A 24,023-nucleotide genomic window follows, 5' to 3' on the forward strand; every position below is an offset into this window, starting at 1 on the left:
GGGTTCATATTTGTTGTCTGTACTGCCCATGTAACTCTCTATGTCTTTCTCATCCTCAATGTACAGCCACATTCTTGATTAGAATTTTACACTGAGGCTATTTCTTATACTGTAAATCTTTCCCTGGATGTAAAAAATTTTCCTGGCCCCTCTCTTGTTGATAGTTGCCGTTAAGTTGATCCCGACTCATAGCAACCCCATATGTGCAGAGTGGAAGTGCTCTATAAGGTTTTCAAGACTGTGATCTTTTGAAATTGATGGCCAGGTAGGCCTTCTGAGGCACTGAGTGGATTTGTACCACCGACCTTTCAGCTAGTAGTCAAGTGCTTAACGATTTGCACCACCCAAGGACTCATATAATTTCTCTACATTGTGTTGCAAATGGGAAGTTCCATCCCTAGTTCACCATGTAGTAGGATCCTTCTCTAGTTCACATGGTATCCCAGAGATTCCACACTCTAATCCCTGGAACTGTGAATATGTTACCTTACATGGCAGAAAGGAATTTGTAGTTGTGATAAAGGGTAAGGATCTCAAGATCATCTTGAGATGGGATGATTGCCTGTTTTATCCCAGTGAATTCACTCTCATCACATGGTCAGAGAGCCGTGGTCAGATTAACAAAAGAAAAAGGAGAAATTCAAACATAAGAGGTACTCAACCTGCCATTTCGGGCTTTGAAGATGGAGGAATGGGGTCATGACCCAAGGAGTGTGGGGATCCTCTAGATGCCAGAAACAACCCTCAGCTTACAGTAGCAAGGAAATGGGGATCTCAGTCTTACAACCACAGGAACTGGATTCTGCATGCAACTTGAGTGAGGAAGCTCTATTTTGTATATACATTGCTACATAGCCTCCAGGAAGGAACACAACCTCATTGACATCTCATTTTAGGATGCTGAGGCCATGTTGAGATTCCAACCTACAAAACCATAAGATAATAAATTTGAGTTGTTTAAGCCAATTCATGGCAGCAGTAGAAAATACAACTTCTTTCTTGTAATACCTTATCAAACACAGTTAAAAATGCTAATCATCATTCTCAACATTCTGTGTGGAAATTATTTTAGTGGAATCAACAAGTTCATTTTCTACCATCAGATTTACCACGGGCAACAGTCAATTGTTCCATCTCTGTTCTCTCGTCTCCAGGAACAATTTCCTTTCTGCCCTTCCAGCTTCTATTAAGTCTCCTCTCCACCCTTTTCAGCGTCTGCCTAATGCTTGGCCCTGAGACCAATACCATTTATTTTGGGTTTTGTTAGAGCAATACCAATCTGTTACATTTATCTATGCTTTCAGTATCAATTTCTGTTGGATTTATCTGTTGCTTTGTACTTCCTGTAGCACTTTCTGTTACATTTATTTATTGCTTTTCAAAAATCCTCCAACTTACCTTACAGTTATTATATTATATGGTAATATTTCAGTGGGTAGTGTATATGCTGATTACAAAAATTCTTCGATATTTCAGCATGCCAGAGAGGGTTATATTTAAGCATGAGGGTTGCTAGGTCTTTTGGGACTGCCCATTGAGAGGGCATTGAGGCATGCCATCAGGTCCAAGGATAGAGATTTAGATTTCACAATATAGACTGTTCTGGTCACCTAGTACCGCTCTGACAGGAATACACCACAAACGGGATGGCCTTAACAAACAGGAGTTTATTCTTACAATTTGGAGGCTTTAAGTCCAAGTTCAAAGTGCTAGGTTCTAGGGGCTGGGTGAAAGCCCCTCGACCCTGGGGTCCAGCTCTGCTTCCTGCTCCCAGCCCACTGAAGCTAGAGGCATTTCTTCACTCTGACAGCTGCTGGCTGCTGAGGCTGAGAAGCTCCAAGGTTGACAAGTAAAAAGGCACAGTTCCAGTGTTACCAAACTACACGACAGGCCATTAACTTAAGTCCATTGTAAGTCCCAAGGGTGGCAGAGCATAGCAGGCTGCTGAGCAGTGATACGGCTATATGCAGGGTCCAAGCGTGCCATAAGCTAGAGACTGTTCTCAAAGCTTCTGCTTATATACATGAAGCAGCCCACATACCCAAAGGCAGCTACTTAGCTGAATGTGATACATCCCACCATGGAGCTGATTGCCAGTCTCATCATGGGGAATAACTACCACCAGCTGCCCAGCCACTCCACCAGACTCAGCCAAGTTGACACACAAATGTAACTACCACATAGACTAAATACAAATGCCTCCTCATTATGTTCATACTCTGGTTCCTTGGTGAGGGAAACTTGAAGTACTGTAAAACTCAAGGTAAATAGCTTTATCCTCAGCTCTGAGGGATTTTGTTTACTTCTTCAGAAGACAGAGTTACAATCCTGAGAATTTTTTGATGATGTGTTATCTGCTACAGAAGGTAAGTGGGAATTTAAAATGATCCTGTTAGGGGTGGTATTGGGGAAAAAACTGTAAGTATTTATAAGTATTTGGCATTAAATGCTGGGGTAACCAAGATGATAAGACAATATTGACACCATTCCTTGCTATAATGGGAATAAACACAATTACAAGAGGATGAAAACATTGCAAATATATATATATTTAATTTGACCACTTGTTATGCTAGCAACCATTGTAACAAATTATTTTGGTCAAAAATACTTTTGCTTTATGTATGGGTAAAGTCAATTTAATATGGTAACATCATAGCACCTTAATGTATAATGATTTTTCAGTACTTTAAACTGCTTGATCTGTTGTGGAATTAAGTATGATAACAGCTGCTGTGAAGGATATCTATAAAGTACATTTCACTTTTTCAAATAAATTTATCTCAGAAATTTGTGTGTATTTTTGCCTTAGGTTTAAAAGGTTGTTTTTTTTTTTTTAATTAAGCTTATTCTTTGTTGAAGCATTTTACTTTCTTAAAAAACTACATTTTTCCTACTAACAAAATTTAGTTTTGATGTATTATTATCAGTTAGACTCCTTATTAGACTTATTTCCAAATTAATAGTTCTCAAGTAGAATAACATCCAATTGATTATTTAAAAATTTTTATTCTCAGAATCCTTAGCAAAATCTTGGAAAGACAGCCCAGAAAAAAAGCAAAATTAATTGAGGTGATGAAATGTAGGCTTATTTATTTTTTTTATGTATTTATTTTACAAGAAGGGTAAATGCATCTTCAAAGAGTAAGATGATGATGATGATGATGATGATGATGCTTTTAAAGGGACCAGGTTTGCTAGTTTGATGGAGCCTGGTTGGACCCCTGAGACTCTGTCCCCTAGCTGCTCTTCAGGTCTGGAATTGAACCCACTCCTGGGACTTCCAGCCAAACAAAAGACAGGCATAGGAGCTGAACATTTACATTAGGTAGATACACTCCTTGGAGAGAACAATCATGGGAGAATAGAAGGGCTGTGTATGCACAGGGAGACAGTTCAGGGGGCAGGAGCACATGAAAGGAAGGACACAGGGAAGAGGTAACTATGGGGAGGAAGAAGGGGGGGGCTGTTGCATTGTGGAAAATTGCAGTCAATGTCATGAGACAAAGTGTATGTGAGCTGCTATATGGAAGGCGAGTTTGCTCTGTAAACTTTCACCACCACCCCCAAAAAAAAGAGTAAATTTTTTTAAAATTCTTTTAACCCTGGAGACATACACTTACACACATTTCACAGAGAAACCTATTTGAAAACATAGAAGCAGTTCATAAATATTGAAGGTGCATTTTATGATGAGAAATCTCCTTTTCTATGGTTTCAGAGAAGACTTGGGTAAGAATATAACTTCTTCAGACATTGGTGTTCCCAGCATTTCTTACTGTAGAAGACAGAACCACATTCCAGTTTTGCTTTCTGCACCTCTAGGCTTTTGAGTCCATCTTGTTTGACCATCTATATCCTTAAGTATATAACCTCAGTTTATTTAACCATCCTTTATTTTTTAATGATTTAGAACTTTTGCAGAATTGTACTCTTCATTCATTTACTCACCAAATATATCGAGTACCTTCTATGTGCTAAGCATTGTTCTAGCAGGATACAAAATCTCTGACCTTGGTAAACAGACAACAGTCAGTTTAACAAGGATATGTATCAGATGGTAATGTTATGTAAAGAAATAAAGCAGGGTACGGAGTAATAGGAAATAGGTAGAGCAAGCACATTGCTGTTTTACATGGAGCAGCTAGAGCAGGTTTCACTGAAATTTGAGTAGAAATGTGGACAAAGTGAACAAGACCTCGAGGAAGGAACATGCCTTGATATATACAGGAACAGCAAAGAAGCCTGTGTAACCTGAGCAAAGTGAGCTGGGGGGTAGCGAATGGGGGGCACGGAATGAGATCAGAGAGGTTTGGTGTGGGCTGGAGGGAAGCAGATCATAAGGGTCCTTGCTGCTCTTGAGATGAGAATTCCTTGGAGACTTTTGAGTACAGGAGTGAACAGATATTACATAGGTTTTTAAAAGATCGCAATGGCTACTGCCTTAAAGTAGAACTATAGGTAAGAAGTTCAGAAGCAATTAATGTGGAAAGAAGGAGTCAGACTGTGGATATATTGTGAAGGCAGATCTAACATAGTTTACTAATAGGTTTGATGCAGAGTATAAGACTCCAATCAATTTTTAAAGAAGTTTCTGATTATTTATTCCTTTTTGAATTGGAAGCCTGGGTCAAGGATTCTGCACATTTTAAAATCTTTGTATATATATTACCAAATTGCCCTTCAGATCCTAGGAAATATTTTTTTACCTTAACTTGTGGCACAAGGGAAAATAACATGAGTTATTATGCTTATTTTTAATATTTGACAGTTTAATAAGAAAAGTGTTTTTGTTTTATTGATTAGGTAAAGTATATTTTATTGATGGTAGAATTCTCTAAGCCCCTCCCCTTCTTCAGGGGGTTGGGATGGAAACTGTGTGTCAAGGATGAAAGGTTCTCAGTGCACTGGGGGATGGAGTTGGGGCAAGGACTGACTCCTCAGTAGCCCAGGAGCTCTCTATTCCTCTTATTACTGGAGCTAGTTGTCCAGGAGGCTTTTACTCCTTTGAGGCCATGTGGAACATAAGGTCTATCACCCTGTTGCTATAGCCAAATGCACTCTCATGACAGGAAAAGAGCTTGACAAAGTAGTCATTGAGGCCAATGACAACATCAGTATCAAAGGTGGAAGAGTGAGTATCCCTATTAAAATTTTAGAAGATAACCTGGTTCTCAGGATAGCCCAGGATGCCCTTTAGGGAGCCTTCTGACACCTGATTTGCCACTTTCTTGCTGCAACAACAACACCACCATATTTTGCAGTTTTCTCTAGATGGCAGATAAGAGTCACAAGTGACACATTGGGAGTGGGTTATGGAAGGCCATACCAATGAGCTTCCCATTCAGCAAGAGATGACCTTGCCCACAGCCTTGGAAGTGCGAGTGGATACAGAAATAATGTTCCGGACAGTCCCATGGCTGTCATGCTACAATTTCCTGGAAAGGCCATCCACAGTCTTCTGGATCTCAGTGATACTGTGTACTGTGGCCACGGGCCCCTCCATGAAGCCAAAGTTGTCACAAATGACCTTGACCAGGGGGACCAAGCAACTGGTGGTGCAGGTGGTTGCTGACAATCTTGAGGGAATTGTCATATTGGGGCATCAGCAGAAGGGCAGAGATGGTGACCCTCTGGTACCATGTTCAAGTGAGCCTGAGCCTTCTCCAAGACAGGGAAGACACTGGTGTTCATTCAGCAACAGCATCTCTCCCTCGATGCTGGCAGGATCTCACACCTGGAAGACAGAGGAGCTTCCCACTGATGACATGTTTCTTGTTCTTAGCCTTCATGCTGCCATGGAACTTGGCATGGATGAAATCATACTGGAACATGTACATCATGGAGTTGAGGTCACTGAAGGGGTCATTGATGGTGACAATCTCTACTTTGCCCGAGTTAAAAGTAGCCCCGGTATCCAGGTGCCCAACACAGACAAATCTACTTACTTTGGCCTTCACCATTGTCTCTCAGGGATACAGCTGGCACTGCACAAGATGTCACTGTCTATTAAATGGGGAAGAGCAGAGACTGGAAAAGTGTTTTTGTATTTTATCCTTAATGATGATAAATATTATTTAATATTTTTGTTGGTCATTAGTATTGTTTCTTTTGTGATCTACCTATTCTTACCCTTTGTCATTTTTTCCATTGAGGAGTTCATATTTTGTTATTTAAAAATTTTTATATTCTGGCTAAGAATAATTAATAAAAATCCATTCTCCTTTTCTCCTGGGAACCCAGCTAAACTAATTTTCCTGCTACCTTTGCAGTTAAGAAAGGTCATGTGACCAAATTCTGGCTAATGGAAGATGGGTGGAAGTGATGTAAACTTTTAGACCTGGCACATAAAAACCTCCTTCAAATGATCCTCCCTCTATCTTTCCCCTTTAAGCTAGAAGGCCAGAGATGATACCCAGGAAGACTACGTGAATGACATATTAAAAATGGCACAAAAAGGAAAGATTCTGAGACCCTAAATCACTACTTATAAGATGAGCTGCTCAATTGGTTTGGAAGTATTTTGGGAGCAAGAAATACATTTTATTGTGTTTGTTGTTGTTGTTAAGTGCCGTCGAGTCTTTTCCGACTCATAGTGACCCCATGCACGGCAGAACGAAACACTGCCCGATCCCGCGCCAGCCCCACAATCCCTGCTATACTTGAGCCCATCATCGCAGTCACTGTGTCAATCCATCTCGTTGAAGGCCTCTCTCTCTTATTGTGTTAAGCCACTGCAATTTCAAGATTTATCTATTGTAGCAGGAAGTTCTTCACCTACTATTAAAGAAATATATAGAGTTATAATTGTGTATATTACATATATTGATGGGAGCTCTGGTAGCGTTGTTGCTTAAGCCACTTGACTGCTAACCACCAGCCACTCCTTGGAAGGAAGGTTGGGCAATCTACTTCTGTAGTGATACCACCTTGGAAACCCAAGGAGGGTTTGCTATGAGTCGGGTCTGACTCAATGGCACATACCAACAACAACAACCTTGCTCCCGTATACCAAGGGACTAACCCACTTCTTCTAAATTCCTTCTTTGCATTAACTATTTCAAGACAGGAGAGAACAGACTGAGACAGGCTAAAACACTCACTCACACACACACACACATACACTTTACTGAATGATTGCAACACTTGACTAAACAAAGCCAGCTAAATTTGCATCTGGCACACAGCTACTTTTGTTTCTTTACCTTATAAAACCTCTCTTTCCCCGTATTTTTAAAGGAGATATGCTCTTTGTATATTTTCCTTGTTCAACAACCTGAATAAAATGTTGTTGTGTTGTTAGGTGCCGTCAAGTCGTGTCTGACTCATAGCGACTCTATGCACAACAGGATGGATCACTGCCGGGTCCTGTGCCAGCCTCACAATCCTTGCTGTACATGAGCACATTGTTGCAGCTACTGTGTCTATCCATCTCTTTGAGGGCCTTCCCCTCCTTCGTTGACCCTCCACTTTGCCAAGCATGATATCCTTCTCCAGGGAATGGTTCCTTTTGGCAACATGACCAAAATAGGTGAGACGAATTCTGGCCATTCTCGCTTCCAAAGAGCATTCTGGCTGCACTTCTCCAGCATAGATTTGTTAGTCCTTTTATCAGACCATAGTAGTTTTAGCATTCTTTTCCAACACCACAACTCAAAGGCATCAACTCTTCTTCAGTCTTCCTTATTCATTGTCCAGCTCTCACATGCATAAGAGGCAATTGAAAAGACCATGGCTTGAGTTAGATGCACCTTAGTCTTCAAGGAGACATCTCTGCTTTTCATCACTTGAAAGAAATCCTTTGCAGCAGATTTGCTTTCAGAGCAGTCAGTAGTGGTAGCTGGGTATCATCTAGCTCTTCTGGTCTCAGCGTTGTGGAGGCTGAGGTTCACATGGTCCATTTGTCCTTTGAACTGTTTCCATGCATCTTTGATTTGCTTCAGACAGGAAAAGACCATTAGTTGCACCTTGGTCGCTCACAAGCTTTTAAGATCCCAGTCACTACTCACCAAAGCAATACAAAAAACATTCTTTCAGCAATATGTTGTGCTCTACTACATTCATGGATCTATCTGTAGCATATGTAAATACATGTGTAGAAATATCCTGTCAAATCTATATTATTCATGGGTGTAGTCCCATTCACTTTCCCATATCTGTTCAGCTTGCATGTCTACCTATGCATCCAAAGATTCTGTTATTACTGTTATTGTAGGATTGTATGTAATAGTATTTACCTCAACAACAAAAACATACTGTCATCCAGTCAGATCAGACTCATAGCAACCCCTCCTTGGATTTCCAAGGTGGTACCACTATGGAAGTAGATTGCCCAACCTTCCTTTCTAGGAGTGGCTGGTGGGTCTGAACCACCAGCCTTCTGGTTAGCAGTCTAATGCCTTAGGCACTAGGCCACCAGAGCTCCTAGTATTTACCTCGGTTGCCTTTAATTCATGTGTTTCTTCCAGTGTCTTCCTTTGCCTTGATCTTTTTGTGCTGACCTCTCCCTTCCTGCCTTCCCCTCATCCAAGTGAATATATGTATACCCTCTAGTAAGTGATTTAACAGCACTTCCCTTCCCTTTCTTTCCTTTCCCTTTCCCTCCCTTCCCACCATTGGAAACCATTAAAGAATATTTCTTTCCTTTTCTTGACCTTTTATACGAGTGGTCTCATACAATATTTGTACTTTTGTGATTGATTAATTTCATTTAGCACGTCCTCCATGTTCATCCATGTAATGAGATGTTTCACAGATTCATAGATATTCTATAATGTTGCATAATATTCCATTGTGTGTATGTACCATAGTTTGTTCATCTGTTCATCCACTGATGACACTTGCTTGTTTCCATTGTTTTGCTAGTTAAATAAGGTTATGATGAACATAGGTGTGCATATGTGTGTTTATGTCATGGCTCTAGTTTTGTAGGATATATACCTAGTAGAGGGATACTTGGATATGTTATTTCTATTTTTAGCTTTTTTTTAAAAGTGTCGTACTGTTTACTGCAGTATTTGTACCATTTTACAATCCCACCAGAAGTGTATGAGTGACCCAGTCTCTCTGCACCCTAATCAATGTTTGTTGCTTTTTTTTTTTTTAACTTTGCTATTAATGCTGGTGAGATGATTATTTCATTGCTGTTTTAATTTACTTCTAGTGGTTAATGATCATGAACATTTCTTCATTTGTTTGCTAACACCCTGAATGTCTTTGGTGAGGTGTTTGTTCATGTTCTCTGCCCATTTTATAAATGATTTATTAATCTTTTTTGTTGTTGATGTGAAGTCTTCTATAAATTTTAGAGATTAAGACAGACTAGAATTTGCAAAATGTGGATACCTGGAATGATAAACAGGATGGAAAAAATTACAGGTTGAAACCCTGGAACAAGAGACTCAGAAGAGGCATGCTGAGCCCTTTTAGGAGCCTGATGGGGGAGATTGGACTATTGCCAGGACTCTGCAGAGTGACACACATTCAAAGTGGCAGTGTGACAGGCCACCATCTTTGACCAAGACACAATTGTTTCGGACTGCGCAGATCAAGAGATTTGGTTGCTATGCAATGTGCACACAGCTCTTGTTTTCTATGAGGGAGATAAGTTTCTAGCAGGATGTCAATCTATAATTTTCCCCATCTGGTTATTGTTCCAGGCGATTACATTTTGCAAATTCCATTCTTTCTTAGTTTTGCTTCATTGGCCATAGCTGAACTGGTTCAAAGCCCTGGATTAAATCGGTTGGTTTTAAGTAAAGCAGATTATCCTCCATAATATGAGTGGGCCTCATCCAAGCAGTTGAAGGCCTTAAGAACAAAGAAAGGAGCCCTTGTGGCACAACAGTTTAGTGATGGCTGCTAACCGAAAGGCTGGTAGTTCAACACCACCCAGAAGTCCTGCAGGAGAAAGACCTATGGTCCATAAAGATCACAGCTTGGAAAACCCTATGGAGGAGTTCTGCTCTGTCACAACATGGACTCAGCAGCAACTAACAACAAGAGCTAAGAGGGAGTCTTCCCTAGGGTGTATTCTGCCTCCAGACTATAAATAGACACTTTGCCAGAACACTCTTACTCTTAACTCTTCATCCTCTAACCTACAGATTGTGGAACACAAGACTCCAGCCTCTTGCCTTACCTACAGAATTTGGGACACAAAACTGCAAAAATTGCCAGCCTGGAATGAGTTGCATAGTTAAGTTGAGTTGCATAGTTGATTGATGTAATTACTGCCAATAAGCTGTAAAAAATTGAATTGGCAAAAGTTGTGTGATATATTTATGATGACACACACACAAAAAAGAAATAAAAAGAAAAAATGAGTATCTGCTGAGGCTGCTATGTACAACCAAACATCTCATAGATATAGCTTCTTGGTTTGGAGATTTAGGGTCATCTTGTTGTATTTTGCTAGGGAACCCTGTTGTTGTTGTTGTTATGTGCCATCGAGTCAGACCCGACTCATAGCGACCCCTCCTTGGGTTTCCAAGGCAGTATGACTATGGAGGTAGATTGCCCCATCTTCCTTCCGAGGAGTGGCTGGTGGGTTTGAACCACTAGCCTTCTGGTTAGCAGTCAAGTGCCTTAGCCACTATGCTACCAGAGCTCCCCAGGGAACCCTAGCAAAGAAAATTACAAAGGATTTTTATGAAAAACAGCTAACATTATACTTAATGGAGAACGACTAAGAGCATTCCCCATATGATCAGGAACAAGATAGAAATACCCGCTTATACCACGGTTATTCAATATTGTACTGGAAGTCCTAGTCAGAGCAATTAGGAAAGAAAAAGATATCAGAGATCTCCAAATCAGAAGGAAGAAGTAAAACTATCCCTGTTTACAGTTCATAGCATCCTATGTGTAGAAAATCCCAAAGAATCCACAAGAAAGCTACCAGAACTAATAAATATATTCAGCAAATTTGCAGGGTACAAGGTCAACACACAAAAATCAGTTAGGCTTCTATTTATCAGCAATGAGAAATGTGAAAAAGAAATTAAGAAAATAATCCCATTTATAATGGCATCTAAAAGAATAAAATACCTCAGAATAAATTTAGCTAGAAAGACTAGCACACTGAAAACAATACAACAATGCTGAAGGAGATGAAACACAACCTAAACAAATGGGAAAGCAGTGTTAATGGACTGGAAGACTTAATATTATTAATATGTCAGTGCTACCAAAAAGGATCTGCTTCAACTCAATCCCCATCATATTTCCAACAGCTTTCCTTGCAGAAATGGAAAAGCCAATTCTCAAATTTATATGAAATTGCAAGAGGCCTCAGATAGGCAAAGCTATTTTGAGGAAGGAGAGCAAAGTAGGAGGATTCACTTCCTGATTTCACAGTACACTATAAAGCTACAGCAATCAAAACAGTCTAGTACTAATACAATAATAGATACATTGACCAATGGAATATAACTGAAAGTCCAGAAAAAACACGTATATCTAAGGCCAAATGATTTCTGACAAGGGTGCTAAGTCCATCCAATGGGGAAGGAATTGAAAGCATTCTCTCTTCAGGATTTCTCTGGGAAAACTGGATCTCCATGTACCAAAGAATGAAGTTGAAGTTAATTTTTACTACATATGAAAATTAACTCAAAAGGATCAAAGACCTAACTGTAAGAATTGAAACAATAACATTCTTGGAATGAAATATAGCAGTAAAGCTTTGGGACCTGAATTTTAATAATGGATTCTTATATATGACACCAAAAACAAGAGCAACAAAAGACAAAATAGGCAAATTGGACTTCATCAAAATGAAAAACCTTTATGCAACAAAAGACCTTATCAATAAAGTAAAAAGACAACTTCCAGAATTTATAAAGAACTTCTATAATTCAACAACAAAAAGATAATGTAATTAAACAAAATGATGATACAAAAGGTGGAAACAACTTAAATGTTCACCAACACATACATGGTTAAACAAAATGTGATACACACATAAAATGGAATACTACTCAGCCAGTAAGAGAAATAAAATCTTGAAATGTGCTGTAATACGGATTGAAGATATTAAGCTGAGTGAAATAAGTCAAACACAAGAGGACAAATATTGTATGACCTCACTTATATAAAAAGAGAACAGGCAAATGTATAGAGACCAAAGTTTATCAGTGATTAACAGGGCCAGGAAAGAGGAGGACAAGGGAGCATACTGTTTACAGAGCTCTGATTTCCAGTGTACACTTTGGAAAAATCACAATAAGGGTGAGTTGCGTAGTTGATTAATGCAATTACTGTCAATAAGCTATAAAAAATTGAATTGGTAAAAGTTGTGTGATATATTTATGATGACACACACACAAAAACATGAGTAGCTGTTGAGGCTGCTATATACAACCAAACATCTCATAGGATATAGCTTCTTGGTTTGGAGGTTTAGGGTCATGGTTTGTGGGACATCCAAGTTAACTGGCCTAGTAATATGTGTAGTGTTTCTGTTCCACCTCTAAGTTCGTTGTATAGTGCCTATGATCTTAAAAGCTTGTAAGCTGTCATTCAAGGTACAGCAATTGTCTGTTCACCTGGAGGAACAGAGGAAGGAGTCAAAAAAATGGAATGTGTGGCTGATTGCCTCCATGGACAACTGTGTCCTTTGCCATGAGACCAGAAGGACTGGATGGTATCTACTGCTGGTGGCATTATAAAATAGTGCCACTACTATGGAATAGTTTGTCAGTTCCTCAAACAGTTAAACACAGAATTACCCATAAAAACAAACAAACAACAACAACAACAAAAAACTCACTGCCATTGAGTTGGATCCAACTCATAGAGACCCCTCCTTAGGTTTCCTGAGGCAGTATCATTATGGAAGTAGATTGCCCAATCTTCCTTCCAAGGAGTAGCTCCTGAGTTTGAACCACCAGCCTTCTGATTAGCAGTCAAATGCCTTAAGCACCAGAGCTCCTATATGATCCAGTAATTCTACTGCTACATATATACCCAAAAGACTTGAAAGTAGGGACTCAAACAGATACTTGTACACCAATGTTCATTGAAGTTTTATTCACAAGAGCCAAAAGGTGGAAACCTAAGTGTCCATCAGCAGATGAAGGGATAAATGAAATGTGGTACAAATATGCAATGGAATATTATTATGTCATAAAGAGAAATGAAGTTCTGATAAAATCTATGATGTGTATGAGCCTTGAAAATATTAAGCTGAGTGAAATAAGTCAAATAATAAAGGACAAATACTGTATGATCACACTTACAAGAAATACCTAGAAAAGATACTATCTAGCAAATGCATAAAGTCCAAATTTATTTGCCAGGTGCAGGTTGGAGAAATGGAGATATATTGCTGAGTTTCTATTAAGACTAATGACAGATAGTGGTGATGATTGTATAATGAACATGTCAGTAAATTATATGTGTAAAAATGTCTGAAGTGGCAAATGTTTTGTTAAACATATTTCATCACAATAAAATTTTTAAAACATTAGATCAAAGGGGGAATAATATAATTCTAATACAAGTACTCCCTTACAATGTGGTTCCAGTTTGATGACTTTATTTGTCATAAGTGGGTTCTGACATAAGCCAAATACATTTCTGTTTCAATTTAGTTTTATTTTTGCCTTTTATTATCAATATCTTTATAAAGATGATATTTAGCTGTCTTTGAGGGTTGGAAACATTACATATAAACATCATAAGTGAACATCTGGGAATGGAAACATCAGTAAATTATGTGCTGCAACACTGTATGTAGTACAAATTAATGATGAGATGTACCAAAAAACAAAACAAAACAAAAACCCAAAACCAGAAGGTAATTAGTGTGATTAGTCATAACTTACATATGTCATAAATTGGGGATTACCTGTAATTATGGCTTAAACTTGAATTAAGAATATGTATTACTAAATAATTTTCCAATTCCCTTGCTATAATACAACTACTGCCACTGACTGATTCTGACTCATAATGACCATATAGTACAGAGTAGAACTGCCTCAAAGTGTTTCCAAGGTTGTAAATCTTTACCAATTAGACTCATCTTTCTCCCACAGAATGGCTGGTGGATTCGAACAGCAAATCTTAAGTTTACAGCTGAATGCTTTAACCACTGTGCCACCAAAGTTCTTCACTTTGCTATAAGACATTGTAAAAGTATGTGAAGTAATGCTCAGATAAACATTACTTTTGAATTACAAATATTTATTTATTTTAAGAAATTTTGAAGTATCAGTAGTTTGAAATCAGAGTTGAAAACACTCAATAAACAATTAAATTATAAAAACAGTATTGAGTAAAACTCTCAGATGATTATAATATAACCAGATTGAAAATCACAGCCTGAGATTACCAAGTGTGATAGTTGGAGCTGTGTGTCAACTTGGCTGGACCCCAGTTCTGTGTGGTTGTTCCCATGATGGGATCGGATGACTGTGTTCTGAGTGGCCAATCTGTTCAGGGGGAGTTTCCCTAGGGGTGTGGCCTGCTTCCAGGATATCCAGGGACATCCTGGGAAGAGAGACATTCTTCTGTGGATCAGGATTCTGTGGTGCTGCCTACAACTGTCCGTGAGTGAGCAGTCCACTGTTTGGCCTGGAGGTCTTGGATTCGTCATTCGTTGGAGTCAACAGCCTGTGTACTGCCTGCCAGCCTTGAGCTTCTTGGCCCCTGCAGGGGAAAAGCCTCCAGCCTGACGTTTGCTTCAAGGACTTTGGACTTGCCGGCTTCTATACGTTCGTGAGCCATTTTCCTAAGATAAATTTCTCTCTCTCTTTATATATATATAAGCTTTGCTGGTTTTTGTTTCTCTGGAGAATCCATTCTAACACACCAAGTGATATTCAAATTGAATTTCTAGTGGGTCAACAGAACTCCTGTCAACAGAGCTGTCTCAAGTTCTGCTAAGAGTATATAGGATTCCATGCCACTCATTCCTTCACTTCATTAGCTCAGTTTATGTTTCATATATTGTACTTTGTAAGATTTCCTTTGAAAAATAGTTTTATAGTAAAAAAAAAATCAAAACAGACTGTTTTTCATCTTGCTATTCACTTCAGTTTAAAATAGGTAACTGAGGCATAAAGTTGCTATTCAATGAGGCTGCCTCAAGACATGTTGACTTCAAGACACTTCACTGTAGCTGTGATCAGAGACCAGGAAGATACCTAAAGATGATGTTCAAGGCATTGGACACTGGAATACTGCTGCAATGCCACCTGTGGTCTCTGTGAATATACTAATTCGTGACTATAGATGACATAAAAAAAGAGCCCCACCCTCACTCAATTAATCCTGTGAAAATGCTTCTAATCAATGGAAACTTATTTGCAGTCAGGATCCTACAGGGGAATCTGAGAAATGTAGTACCTATCTTTCCAGGCTTTAGAACTTCCAACACTTTCAAGAAGTTGGAATGGGGGTTGAGTGTCAATTTGTCACATCTAGTACATCAGGTGTTCCATCATGTTTGGATTCTTTCCCAGTGTTCCATAGTTTTTGAGAGGCAAGCAAAAATAAATAAATAAATAAAAATATCCATCATGAAAACTAAAAACTAAACCCACTGCCATCAAGTTTATTCCAAGTCACAGCAACCCTATAAGACTGAGTAGAACTGCCCCATAGGGTTTCCAAGGCTGTAAATCTTTATGGAAGCACACTGCCTCATTTTACTCCTGTGGAGAGGCTGGTGGGTTTGAACCACTGACCTTTTGGTTAGCAGTCCACTACTTTAGCCAGTATGCCACCAGAACTCTTCTACTCATCATGAAGGGGGAAGAGACTAATGTATCAAAAAGGATTTGGAAAAAGGCAAAGTGAGAACAAAAATAAGAAATTTAAAAACTTCATAATTTAAAATATTTGAAGAAAGTTAAATGCAACATAAAGACAGACAAGATGTTATAAAGCCAAAAGAGAAAGTTTTACAAAATGTGTCATTTCATTTATGGCTATTCTATTAGTGCAAAGGTTGCCAGTGGGTGAAACCTCATCACAGGAGCAAGAGGGAGCAGATCTGATATTTTATCTTCTACTTACTACTGAGGGTTGTTTTGATGTTATGCCTGAGAAATATTGGGGATAAAATATAGGACAATATTTCCATAAGTGTGTACTCTTAAGGATGAAACAAACAAAAAACCAAACTCACTGCCATCTAGTCGATTCGACTCATAATGACCCTTCCTTGGGTTTCCGAGGTGGTATCTCTACGCAAGTAGATTGCCCAATCTTCTTTTCTCTGCCTTTATTAGTGCTAAATGTCCACCCAGTCCATGCTTAGTTCATTAAAATGTTCTTCAAATGACTTCTATGTGCCAAGCACTGTATTAGGTAATAAGAGTCCAAATACAAACAAGACAGATCTACTTCACATGTAAATATATTCAAATAGATGAAACAGACAGAAAACAAAAGTATTATGAAGGGAATAAATACCCACTGCCGCTGAGTCAATGTCAACTCATAGTGACCCCCATTGGGTTCCCAAGGCCGTAAATCCTTACAGAAGTAGATTGCCTCATCTCCCTCCTGTGGAGCAGTTGGTGAGTTTGAACCACCAACCTACTGTTTAGCAACCAAATGCATTACCCAGTATGATATCAGGGAATAAATGTTGTTGCTGTTGTTGTTATGTGCCATGGAGTCGGACCCGACTCGTAGCAACCCCTCCTTGGGTTTCCGAGGCAGTATCACTATGGAAGTAGATTGCCCCATCGTCCTTCTGAGGAGTGGCTGGTGGGTTTGAACCACCAGCCTTCTGGTTAGCAGAAAAGTGCCTTAGGCACTATGCTCCCAGGGAATAAATAGGATGCTTCAAATAGAGAATTTATGGATAAAATTGTAAATGACTTTAGATAGGGTGCTCAGGGAGTGATGGCAGATCAGAATTTTTAGTGGTGAGAAAGCATTATACCCAAAGCACTCCACCCTGGGGAGTGGAGAGGGTGGGAGTTCAAGGCATTGACCCCACCAGAATGACTGAAACACAATACATATATCATAGTGTGGTCATGCACTGAGACTGGAACAGACCTTGAAAAGCATATTAAGGAGCTCTAACTTTATTGACCAACTACTTAACTACTTAAAAGTTAAAACTCTTAAGTTTGGCTTGGACTTTATAAAGACCACTCTTACTGCATTATAGAGAATAAACCAAAAGCACCATGTTTTTGTAATCCAGGTGAGAAATGATTCACGCTTGGACCTGGAGTTGGTGGCAATGGAACTGAAGGTAAGTGGACTGATTCGGGATATATTAGCAGGTAGGACTTAAGGATTTGAAAGTAAAGGGTAAGAGGGAAAGGGTAGTCAAGAATCATATCTAACTTTTTGACATGAGAATTAAAGGACAGTAGTGCTATTTATTGCTTATTTATAGGCCAGCTTATTGTATGTCAAGGAGCTCTGGTGGCATACTGGTTAATGCAGTTGGCTGCTAACCAAAAGGTTAGTGGTTTGAACCCACAAGCTGCTCCATGGAAGAAAGATATGGTAGTCAACTTCGGTAAAGATTTATCACCTTGGGAATGCAATGGAGGTCACTATGAGTAGGACTTTACTCAATCGCAGTGAGTTTGGTTTTTGGCTTATTATGTGTCAATTACACCTCAATAAATCTGGGAGGAAACCCCTGTAAAATTATAAAGATGTTATCACTCCTCAGAAGGAAGGTTGGGGAATCTACTTCCATATTGATACCACCTCGGAAGCCCAAGGAGGGGTCACTATGAGTTGGATCCAACTCGATGTCAGTGAGTTTGGTTTGGTTTATCAGAGTACACAGGTGTATGACAGTGATGTTGCAGGTAAGAGACTGTGCCTAGAGATGGGAGTTATCCATGTGGGGATGGAGAGTGTCATTACATAGGTTGTTGGTGAAGTAAGGCATCTCTGATAAAATGGAACAAGAATTTTGACTTGGATGATAATAATAAGCCAGTTTTACAAAATGTGATGTTTTAAAAAGTCAATGGGGCAACAATTGAAAAATTTCTTAGGCAGGACATACTTGATTTTTCCAAAAACTGGAAAGGAGTTGAGGATAGTGGAAGCTTTAGGATTGGGGATGGTTGGGATCGATAAATGCAGGAACAAGAACATGTGGTCTTCTAAGCAGTGGAGTGGTGCCATTTACTGAGATTACAAAACAATAAAACAAGCAAGCAAACAAAATCCTGTAAATATATAAACATTAAAAATGAAAGAATATTGTTCCCCATCCTACTTTGATGAGTAGTGACTGGGATCTTAAAAGTTTGCAAGTGACTATCTAGATGTAACGATGGGTCTCTCCTCATCCAGAGCAAAGAAAACCAAAGATGAATGGAAACAATTAGTCCAAGCGACTGGTACACCATGTGATCCTCAGCCTATATGACTATGAGACCAGGGGAACTAGATGGTGCCTGGCTACCACTGTCAACCACTCAGAGGCAGTTCTCTATAGGAGATCCTGGATAGAGTGGAAGAACAATGTGGAACAAAACTCAAAATCTTTAAAAGAAAAAAAAAGGACCAGGTTTGTTAGTCTGATAGAGCCTGATGGAACCACTGAGACTAAATGAACCCACTCCTATGGCTTCCTGCCATACAAAAGACAGGCAGGCATATGAGCTGAACATTTACAATAGGTAGATACACTCCTTGGAGAGATCAATCATGGGAGAACAGAAGGGCTGTGTATGCACAAGGAGACAGCTTAGGGGGCAGGAATGCATAGGAGAGAAGGACACAGGGAAGAGGTAACTATGGGGAGGAAGTGGTAGGAGAGCTGTTGCATTGTGGTAAATTATAGTCAATGTCATGAGAAAAGTGTATGTGATCTGCTGTATGGAAAGTGCATTTGCTCTGTAAATTTTCACCGAAATCACAATAAAAATTAAAAATAAAAAAAAGAACAGAAAAAATGAAAGATCAACAAAACAAAACACAAAATAATTTAGAAGAGGTGCTGAGATCATTTTGGGCATGGTAAATCCCAGGCACTTGTGGAGCGATCCATATGAAGCCATCCAAGATGCCGCTTTATATACAGTTGCTGTCCATTATTCACAGTAGTAAAGTTCTATAAAGTTATCATGAATACCAAATTAGTGAATATTGTCCACCGCTCCTAGGGGAAAGCATGTTACATGAGCCTCTTGTACCAACATTGTTGTCAACCAGTCAATATAGAACTTTGCTTTGTTTCTGTTTAAAGACAGTTTATTTAATATATTTTGTTCATTAACATTGAGCTCACAACCAACAGCACTATAACTCAAATGTGAACAAAGCTGATCTAATACACGTATTTTCTCCCCAAGGCATATCAGTCTTCTTGCACTTAGGAATATGAGACAGTATTTAAGTGCTATTCTTGGGGGCTATTTTACTTGAAATCAAGTACAAAAAATGTGGAAAACAGCACTAAATAGACTATGAAAAGGACACTTGTTTGTAGGATGAGAGTTGAAATGAAAAGGCAGAGTGTCACTTTGTTTGGCCTTAGCTGGGAATCTGCTCGCCTGGTGACTCAAGTTTTTTGCCACTCTGCACGATTGCAAGTGACCTCAGAAGCACAGTGAGTATTGATTTTGGGGTTACTAATAAATTTGAGTGGGCAGATTTGCAAACACAGAATTCACTGATAACAAGGATCCATTCTACATGATCCTGGAACTTGGGAGAAAGGTCTAGCTGTCATATAGATGCAGTAACTGAAGCCATGGGAATTGATAAAAGCTGGCACAAAGTATATAGTGAGAAAACCACCTGGGACAGAGTTCTAAGGAACCTGATAAATTCTGACAAGAGCTAGAGAAGAAAGAATCAACGAGAAGCAGCCAGAGCCAACGGAGAAAAAGCAGAAGAGGAGTCACAGAAGCCAAGGGAGGAGAGAGACAACACTCAGTGTAACAAGGATATACACTGAAGAGTCCTGGTGGTGCAACGGTTAAGTGTTTGGCTGCTTACCAAAAAGCTGGCAGTTCAAACCCAACGCATCAGCTGCTCCAAGGGAGAAAGATGTGGCAGTCTGCTTCCATAAAGATTACAGACTTGGAAACTCTGTAGGGTTGCTGTGAGTTGGAATTTGGCTTGATGGCAGTAACTGTTATGGACAGAAATAAAGCAGAGTAAAAATGGAAACAGGAAAACTAGGTGGGGAGAGCACAATGCCTTTCCATATGGAGGGACTAGGGCATGCTTCATTGATATCAGTAGAAATATGATCAGAAGGGGTAGTAAACATTGTCAGATATTTCTGAGAAGGTAAGCAAGTTAAAGGGTGAAATATGGCGATTTTGAGAGACGTTTGTGTGATAGGAAAATATGCAGCTGTTAAAGTGTTTTTGAATAACTGACTAGGAGAAATGTTGATATTATATTTGCAAGTGACAACACACAGAAAGAAATTTATATATAGTATTAAGTTTGAAAAATAATGAAGGAAACATTGTGTCCTTATGGCATTCCTGCATGGTGGGATAATGGTTAACATTTACAACCATCTATATATCTTGTTCAACATTTCTGCAGCAATGTTGATAATTTAAAAAATTAAAATAGTTTATTTTCTCTTAATATGATACATAGTAAAGAAAGATAGAGAAGAATTATCCAAAATGCTACACATCTTCTAGACAGACTGAAAAACAGAGACACATAAACACACAAATGCACTTACAGGAAGTATTATTGTAGGAGACTCAGCACCATAGTCTAGGTGGCTACCAAGGTCAATTGGCATAACATAGTCCACAAAGACAATGTTCTACATCCTACTTTTGTGAGTAGTGACTGGGGTTTTAAAAGCTTGTGAGCAGCCATCTAAAATGCAACTACTGATTTCTCCCCATCTGGAGCAAAGAAGACAGAAGAAAATCAAAGACTCAGGGAAGCAACTGGTCCAAAGCACTAATGGACCATGTGAACCCCAACTTCTGCAACTCTGAGACAAGAAGTAGATGGTGCCCAGCTACCACTACTAACCACTTGGAAAGGGATCACAATAGAAGGTCCTGAAGAGAGTTGGAGAAAAATGTGGAACAAAACTATAAATCATAAAAAAGAACAGACTGGTCTGAGAAAGACTGGTTGAACCCCTGAGACTACAGCTCTTAGATATCATTCAGGCTTGGATGTGAACTCGCCTCATGGTTTAACTTACAGCCAAACAAAAAGACAGGTATATAACGTATTCAGGTCTCTGGGGCAGCTTTATTCAAGACTGGGTCCCAGGACAGGTAGGAAGGCATGCGGCACTTGGGGCTTCTGGGATGGCTTTATTCAAGGCCAGGACCCCACACAAGTGGGGAAGGGAGCAGAGCAGTTAGGAATAACTAAGGGAGATGAACTTGTCTGTTGGTTTGTTGTCATGTGGTGGCTCACATGTTGCTGTGAGGCTGGAGGCTATGCCACTGGTATTTCAAGCTGCCAGCAGGGTCACTCATGGTGGACAGGTTTCAGTGGAGCTTCCAGACTAAGACAGACTCGGAAGAAGGAAGAGGCCATCCGCTTCTCAAAAAATTGCCAATGAAAACCTTATGAATAGCAGTGAAACACTATCTGAAATATTACTGGAAAACTTCATAAATAGTCCTGAAACACTGTCCGATATAGTGCCAGAAGATGAGCACATCAGGTCAGAAGGCGCCCAAAATACGACTAGGGAAGAGCTGACTCCTCAGAGTAGAGATGACCTTAATGACATGGATGGAGTAAAGCTTTCAGGACTTCCACTGACTGATATGGTGTGACTAAAAATGAGTGGAAATAGCTGCAAATACCCATTAATAATGGGAACAAGAAATGTATGAAGTGTGAATCTAGGAAAATTGGAAGTTGTCAAAAATGAAAGGGAATGCATAAAGATTGATATTCTAGGCATTAGTGAGCTGATATGGACTGGTTTTGGCCATTTTTAATCAGATGACCATATGATCTACTCTGCTGGGAATGACAAATTGAACAGGAATGGTGTGGCATCATTGTCACAAAGACTGCTGCAAGATCTGTCCTGAAGTACAATGCTGTCAGTCATAGTATAATATCCACATGCTTACAAGGAAGACCAGTTAATACTGGTCTACAAACTTGTCTGTCGGTTTGTCCTACCATGGTGACGTGTTGATGTGAGTTTTGAGGCTGAGCCACTGGTGTTTCAAACCCAGCAGGATGCACATGGTGCACAGGTATCAGCCCAGCTTACAGACTGAGACAGACTAAGAAGAAGGAAGAGGCTGTCCACTCCTGAAAGAACTGGCCAGGGAAAACCAGTTAATACTACTATTATTCAAATCTATGTACCAACCACCAAAGCCAAAGATGAGAAAATTGAAGATTTCTACCAACTTCTGCAGTCTGAAATTGACTGAACGTGCAATCAAGATGTGTTGATTATCACTGGTGACTGGAATGCAAAAGTTGGAAATAAAGACAAGTCACTCGTAGTTGGAAAATATGGCCTTTGTGATAGAAATAACACTGGAGATTGCATGATAGAATTTTGCAAGACCAAAGACCTATTCATCACAAATACTTTTTTTCAACAACACAAACAATGGCTATTCACATGGACTTCACTGGATGGAATACACAGGAATCCGATTAACTACATCTGTGTCAAGAGGCTATGGAGAAGTTTCGTATCTTCAGCCAAAACAAGGCCAGGAGCTGATTGCGGAACAGACCATCAACTGCTCTTATGCAAGTTCAAGCTGAAGTTGAAAACAATTAAAAGAAGTTCAAGAGAGCCAAAAAATGACCTGGATAATATCCCTCCTGAATTTGGAGACCATCTGTGGTAGTTATGTTTGTGTGTCAACTTGGCTGGGCGTGGTTGAGTGACTGGGCAGCTGGTGGTAGTAATTCCCTGTGATGAGACTGGCAATCAGCTCTATGGTGGGATCTACCACAAGCAGCTGAATAGCTGCTTTGGGTATGTGGTTTGCTTCCCATATATAAGAAGAAGTTTGGGAATGGTCTCTAGTTTATGGAACACTTGAACCCTGCATGTATCCATGTTGTTGTGCAGCAGCCTGCCATGCTCTGCCAACCTTGAGATTTACAATGGACTTGAGTTAATGGCCTGCCATGTGGTTTTGTAACATTGGGACTGTGCCATTTTATTTGTTGACCTTGGGCTTATTTACCTCAGCAGCTAGAAGCTGCCTGAGTGAAGAGATGCCTCTGGCTTCAGTGGGCTGGGAGCAAGAGGCAGAGCTGAAGCCAAAGGTCAAGGGCTTTCACACAGCCCTAGAGCCTGGCATTTTGAATTTGGATTTCTTGCCTCCTTAACTGTAAGAGAATAAACTCCTGTTTGTTCAAGCCATCCCATTTATGGTATTTTCCTGTCAGAGCAACACTAGGTAACCAGACACCATCTAAAGAACAAATTTGATGCATTGATCACCAGTGACAGAAAACCAGAGGATTGTGGGATGACATCAAGAACATCATCCACTGAGAAAGACATAGAGAGGTACATGGGAAGTACAGACAACACATATGAACATTTTGTACATACAATACTGCATTGTCAGTGAAGGCTAACATGGCTATATGGGTGGATAGATGGGTAGACAGGCTGAACTATTAGGTATGTCTATGAAATGGGGAGCGTATCCAAGAACATATAGAGGGTTGGCAGACAATGGTCCTATAAGTTTATGTGAAGGATCAGAATTCCCAGGTGTTTAGTAGAGCTGACAAGGGGCAAGGATTGGTCACGGCTTGGTCACAGCCAGCTACCCAGAGGGACTAAGTAGTTGAACCTGCGGGCTTGGGACCATAGTCGCAGGGAACATCAAACTCAAATGGCATAACATACTATACAAAACATTGTTCCACCTCCTACTTTGGTGACTAGCAACTGGGATCTTAAGAGCTAGCAAGCTACCATCTAGATGCAATGATGGGTCTTTCCTCGTCCAGAGCAAAGAAGAATGAAGAAAACCAAAATTCATGGAAACAATTAGACTGGTACACCATCCGATCTGTAGCCTATACGACTATGAGACCAGAAGAACTAGATGGTGCCCGGCTACCAC

At 39.7% G+C, this 24,023-nt stretch overlaps 1 pseudogene; it reads right to left on the bottom strand.

The window, feature by feature from the left end:
* Positions 1–4,999: 4,999 nt before the first annotated feature.
* On the bottom strand, positions 5,000–5,606 carry LOC103203686 (annotated as a pseudogene).
* Positions 5,607–24,023: the final 18,417 nt, after the last annotated feature.

Source organism: Orycteropus afer, unplaced genomic scaffold (assembly GCF_000298275.1).
Source record: "Orycteropus afer afer isolate SDZICR_OR568_19922 unplaced genomic scaffold, OryAfe1.0 scaffold00222, whole genome shotgun sequence".
Classification (NCBI taxonomy): Eukaryota; Metazoa; Chordata; class Mammalia; order Tubulidentata; family Orycteropodidae; genus Orycteropus; species Orycteropus afer.